The sequence below is a fragment of the Mirounga angustirostris genome, unplaced genomic scaffold, assembly GCF_029215605.1.
Source record: "Mirounga angustirostris isolate CCGP_5_RB_7025 unplaced genomic scaffold, mMirAng1.0.hap1 SCAF_5, whole genome shotgun sequence".
Lineage (NCBI taxonomy): Eukaryota > Metazoa > Chordata > Mammalia > Carnivora > Phocidae > Mirounga > Mirounga angustirostris.
In genome coordinates this window covers 27,475,910-27,481,382 of record NW_026991713.1, presented here as the reverse complement: position 1 = coordinate 27,481,382, position 5,473 = coordinate 27,475,910, and the positions used below count along the sequence as shown (strand labels likewise).

Here is a 5,473-nt window from a genome sequence, read left to right as displayed (position 1 = left end):
TATCCTTGAGGGAGAGAGGGTGGGGGGGAGGACCTCTTCTCAGCATTCATAGCCAATGTCTTGATTTCATGCTGATGTCACTGGCGTCGGTCACATGCCCTCCCCTGGACCAACTACTCTGATAAGGAAGGAAAGTGCTAACTGGTTTAAGGCAATCAAAGCACATCCCTACGAGTAAGGACACCTTGATACATGGCACATGCAAGGCATGGGGAAGAGTAGATACTGAAGTGAAAAGCAGAAATGTTAGGGAAGGGAAGGACTGAAGCTGGGTGGTATCCAACAGACGTTCACTATGGAGCACTAACCCCCTGGCCGATACTACCTTCCTTGCCCAGATAAACGGCATCAGAATTTTTTAATCCCGCTGTAAGCTGTACAAGCTTTTCAAACTAGCATTTTCTGTTTTTTAAAAAAAGGCCAATTTGAGTTTATTTTCAAATGTCCCAGTGTATGTAAATGTATCTCCCTGTACACAATCAATACAAGTTTCCCAAAGTTACTTATATTTTTTAAATCAACTGGTAAAATAAATATAGCAGAGGACTCGGTATCTTTTTAAGTGGCCAAATTTTCTATAAAGCGAAAAATCTTACAACAAGAATACTATTTCTTCTAAATTTTCCCAATTTATCTGTAGCAATGACTTCTATTTCTTACAATTATGTTTTTTAAATACTCAGATATTGCCAGATTTCCAGACAACCAATACCACAGGCATACCTCAGAGAGATTGTGGGTTCGGTTCCCGACCACCACAACAAAGTGAATATGGCAATAAAGCAAGCCAAATGAATTGTTTGGTTTCCCAGTGCCTATAAAAGTTATCTTTACACTATAGTATAGTCCATCAAGTGAGCAATAGCAGTATGTCTAAAAAACAATGGTCATTTCTTAATTTCAAAATACTTTATTGCTGAAAAATGCTAACCACCATCTGAGCTTTCAGTACGTCAGAACCATTTTGCTGGCGGTGGGCCTTGCCTCAGTGTGGCTGGCTGCTGACTGACCAGGGGGGTGGGTGCTGAAGGTTGATGTGGCTGTGACAATTTCTTAAAATCAGACAACAATGAAGTTTGTCACATCAGTTGATTCTTCCTTTCACTTGAACACTTAAAGGCCATTGTAAGCTTATTAACTGGCCTAATTTCAATATTGTCTCAAGAAATAGGGAGGCCTGAGGAGAGGGAGAGAGAGATGGGCACCAGCTGGTTAGTAGAGCAATCAGAACACAAATACAACATTTACAGTTAAGTCCACCATCTTATATGGGTATGGTTTGTGGAACCCTATAACAGTTACAATAGTTAACATCAAAGATCATTGATCACAGATCACCATAACAAATAAATAATAATGAAAAAATTTAAAGTATGAGAATTGTGAAAATGTGACACAGAGACATGAAGTGAGTCAATGCTGTTGGAAAATGGCACCAATGGGCTTGCTTCAACACAGGGTTGCCACAAACCTTCAATTTGTAAAATCTGGTATATCTGTGAAGTGCAAGAAAATCAGGGATGCCTGTACATGGGACTTGGGGAAGCTCTAAGTCAGAGGTTCTCCTGGAGGGATCCCTAGGCCAGCAGCATCAGAATCACTTGGGAACTTATTAAAAATGCATATTTGCAGGGCATCTCAGTGGCTCAGCGAGTTAAGCATTCAACTCTTGATCTCAGCTCAGGTCTTTATCTTGGGTCATGAGTTCAAGCCCTGCACTGGGCTCCACACTGGGCGTGGAGCCTACTTAAAAAAAAAAAAGAAAAGTAAAAAGAATATTCTCAGACCCCATCAGAGACCTATGAGTCAGAAATTTGGGGAGTTGGCACTAATCTCTGATTTAACAGGTCTCTAGGTGGTTCTGATGCAAGTTCTAGAAGTGGAAGTGGAACATATGGAAGTGGAAACTGGAGAAGATTGATGGTCTAAAGTCCAGCTTTTTCACACTAAACTCCTTGAAATAATTGGTCCCTTTGAATGCTTTATTGTATTTCTACAAAATAAGCCTGTTTCAATAAACTGATCTCTAGTTTATAGAATGAGGACAGGTTATCTGTGACAATTATAGTTCCTTCTTGACTTGCTGCAGTTTTCCTGTTGTATAAAAGCATCAGATCAAGTAATAAAAACGTAAAGACTCCCTTAATGTTTCATCAGTATTTAATGCCTTTACCCAAATCTAAACATCTTCCCAGTTATCAGGTATTAACTCATTAGTTGTCTATTTTCAGTTTCCTGAATGTACAAGATATTTGGGTCTTTTGCAGAGGAAGGAATAAATGAGAACTCAGTATGAATGTTGTTTTGGTCTCAAGTTAGTGCCACTGGCAGGAAGAGAACCTTTGAGATTTCTTTGCCCCGGGAAGCCGAGAAAGCCCATCTGAACAGATTATGTCCAACAGGAATATTGTGAGGGCTCACAATAGCAAGCAATAGCGACTTTGTACAGAACGGCCCATTTCCCATATGTCCTATGGGGCCTAAATGTCATCATTTTGTATTTAGAAAAATTCTTAAACCTTGAAAATACTGATTTCTACATTGTCTTGTAAAGTTATACTCAGGAGGTTGATGTTTAATGTTCTTGCAAAGGGCAAGTTTCAAAATTGGAAAATAGAAGGTAATGTGCATTTTTTGAAAAGATCTTCATGAATACATTAAAATATCTACAAACTCATGAATATCTCCTGGATGTGGATGTATGGAGACTTTTTGCAAACCTAGAGGAGGTGAGCCAGGTGAGTCATAGTGGGAAGATTCCAGTAGCCGTGTTTTCAAATTCACCAGAGGATCATAAAATGTATGCTTATTCCATTATTGTGGCTTGTGTTCTGTATTCCCTTCCCATATAATCTTATGATCAGGAGTTCGGGTTAATAAGCAGGAAATCTAAATGTCCATTGACATCTTTCCGATAGTTTGCAGATATTAGTGAGCCTTCGGTAGCATTTTCCGTCTCGCTATGGCCATTTAAGAAGTAAACATAGTGTTTGCTTCAGTGGCACACATACTAAAACTAGAACCATACAGAGAAGATCAGCATGACCCCTGCACAAAGATGATGCATAAATTTGTGACGCATTCCATATTTTTTCTACAATACAAGCTCTGGAACATCTAGAATCTACTCAGGAACCCTTCTGGTTCACTTCTGTATCCAGAAGACCTAAAACAATGCCTGGTGTCTGGGAGGACTCAATAAGCAATTTGGAATATATGAATTTCCTCAATAAATAATGCTGAATACAAATAAAAGTTAAACACATTCTTAAGATCTCCATCATCTTCATAAATATTTATTTTCACATAAATGTCCTTTTCTCACATATATTCAAAATAAATAATATCTTCCTTCTAAAAAGGAAGAGAGATGCCAACAAGAATTTATTTACAAGACATAAGAAAATATATATTGGAGAGTGGAGAAAAAGAAGTTTTTGAATTTTGCCAGGAGATAAGTTCAAAATGGAAAACATCTGTAAGAGCAATATTCGAAGGTCATCAATTTTTGATTCCTTACCCCCGGAAGGGTACCTACTCTTGTTTTCTTTCTTCCTGGCCCTAGACAAGCTTTGGTTTTGTGAACAGTTTTTCTAGCATCATCAAGGACTATGCCAAGCCTACGGAGACCTCCCTGCCGATGGATATCATTTCTGAGTTCACAAAGCTAAAATCCTTCTGGGACGACCCAGCTCCGTGCAATAAATTCACCCACCTCCCAGGAGAGTTGTTTACGTCTACTTGATTTAGTGCGCATGTGCTACTGTGCCTGAGAAGGTTCCCTGAGCACCCTCCCACGAAGGAGACATCCTTTCCTCTGCCAGTCAGCATTTTCCAGAATAACTTGCTGCTTCTGTTAGCTACTGTCACCTCTCCTGTGTGGGTTTTATGAACACAAAATTCTGCATGCATGGAAACACCATTTCCAAGTCTGTTTTTAAAAATTACTTCAACCTAAAGCAATATTCATGGCAACGGTTTGTGACGCTAATTACATGGTTCAGTTATTCTTCTAACAAAGTGCCAGGCTCTAGAAAGGAACAAAATAAACCTTCACATTGATCAACACCCTTAATAAGACTTCTGTATGGAGGAGAAGAAGAGAGGAAAACCTACACCTCTGGTATGATAAATACTATTTATTTCCTGAGTAAATATTTAGACCTCCTCCCCCATTTTTTTACTTTGACCTTTTAAACCCAATCCCTATCCTTATGGAGCAAGATTTTAATTTTTACAAGCCATTCAAAAAAAAAAAAAAACAACATAGATGGAAATGTATTGAGCACTTACTAAGTGCTTAGGTGTAGGGCTGAAAGCCTGTGTACGCGAATCTGCAAAGTTACACACAATCCCTCGTTTGGGGGAGTTTTCAGTCCAGTGGGGAAGAAATTGATCCAATAATGATGTTAATGATATAATCAAATTGAGATAAATACTGGAGAGAAAGGAACAGAGTTATTATGAAAGAGCTTCAAGATTGGGGCAGATGGGGAGGTAGTTACAGATAGGACATTCTTTGGGAGGCAATGACGCTTGCGGTGAGAGATGAAGCAGTATTTAATAAGGTGAGGCAAGCATGAAATTAGGTGAGAGTAGGGAGATCTTTGGTAAACTTTGAAAACAGATTTGAATAAGAAATGCTTTGAAAAACAAGGGAAAGAATGTAGTGTGTTGGGAATTAGATAAAAATCTCAGGATCTCTCAATCCTTCAGAACATGTTTAAATTCAGTTTTTAGTAAATAGTCTGGAGAAATATCAACTTCTCATTAAAACACCTAAATTGTATTTGTCTGCTCAGGCTGCTGTAACAAAATATCACAGAGTGGGCAGGTCTTAAACAACAGAAATGTATTTCTCATAGTTCCAAAAGGTGGAAGTCTGAGATTAGTGTTCCAGCATGGTCAGGAGAGAGTCCTTTTCTAGATCACCGATTTCCCATTGTATCCTCACATGGCTGAAGGAACCAGAGATCTCTCTGGAACATCTTTTATAAAGGCACTGATCCCATTTACAAGGGCTCCACCCTCATGACCTAGTCTCCTAAGGGCCTACCTCTGAATACCATCACATTAAGGGTTAGTATTTGACATATGAACTTGAGGGGACACAAATATTCAGACCACAGCATAAGAGCACTTGCAGCCTACTAAAGCATGGGGCATTAATAGACTCTTTACTCAAAATCTGTAATATAGCCCACATGGGAATGCTTCATATTATGTTACAAATGGGCAAAGATGTGTTGTAAAAGCCTTTCCTAAATTTAAGTGGTCCTATATCAATCAGGTAAAATTCATTTTTGTACCCAGTAACAACCCCCAAATTTCAGTGGCTTGGTGTCCCTGCTCTGGGACCCATGCTGAGGGAGCAGCCACCCCCTGGAATGTCACCAGTCTTCATGGCAAAGACAGAAGAGATTAGGGCAGAACACTCACTGACTCTTCAGGTTTCTGCCTAACGCAACCCCTG

General features: G+C 39.2%; 1 non-coding gene across 1 annotated transcript; it reads left to right on the top strand.

The window, feature by feature from the left end:
* Positions 1-2,986: 2,986 nt before the first annotated feature.
* LOC123845070 (U6 spliceosomal RNA) lies at positions 2,987-3,093 on the top strand. The gene has a single exon (XR_006790917.1). It is a non-coding gene; the product is annotated as a U6 spliceosomal RNA (small nuclear RNA).
* The last annotated feature ends 2,380 nt before the right edge of the window (positions 3,094-5,473 follow it).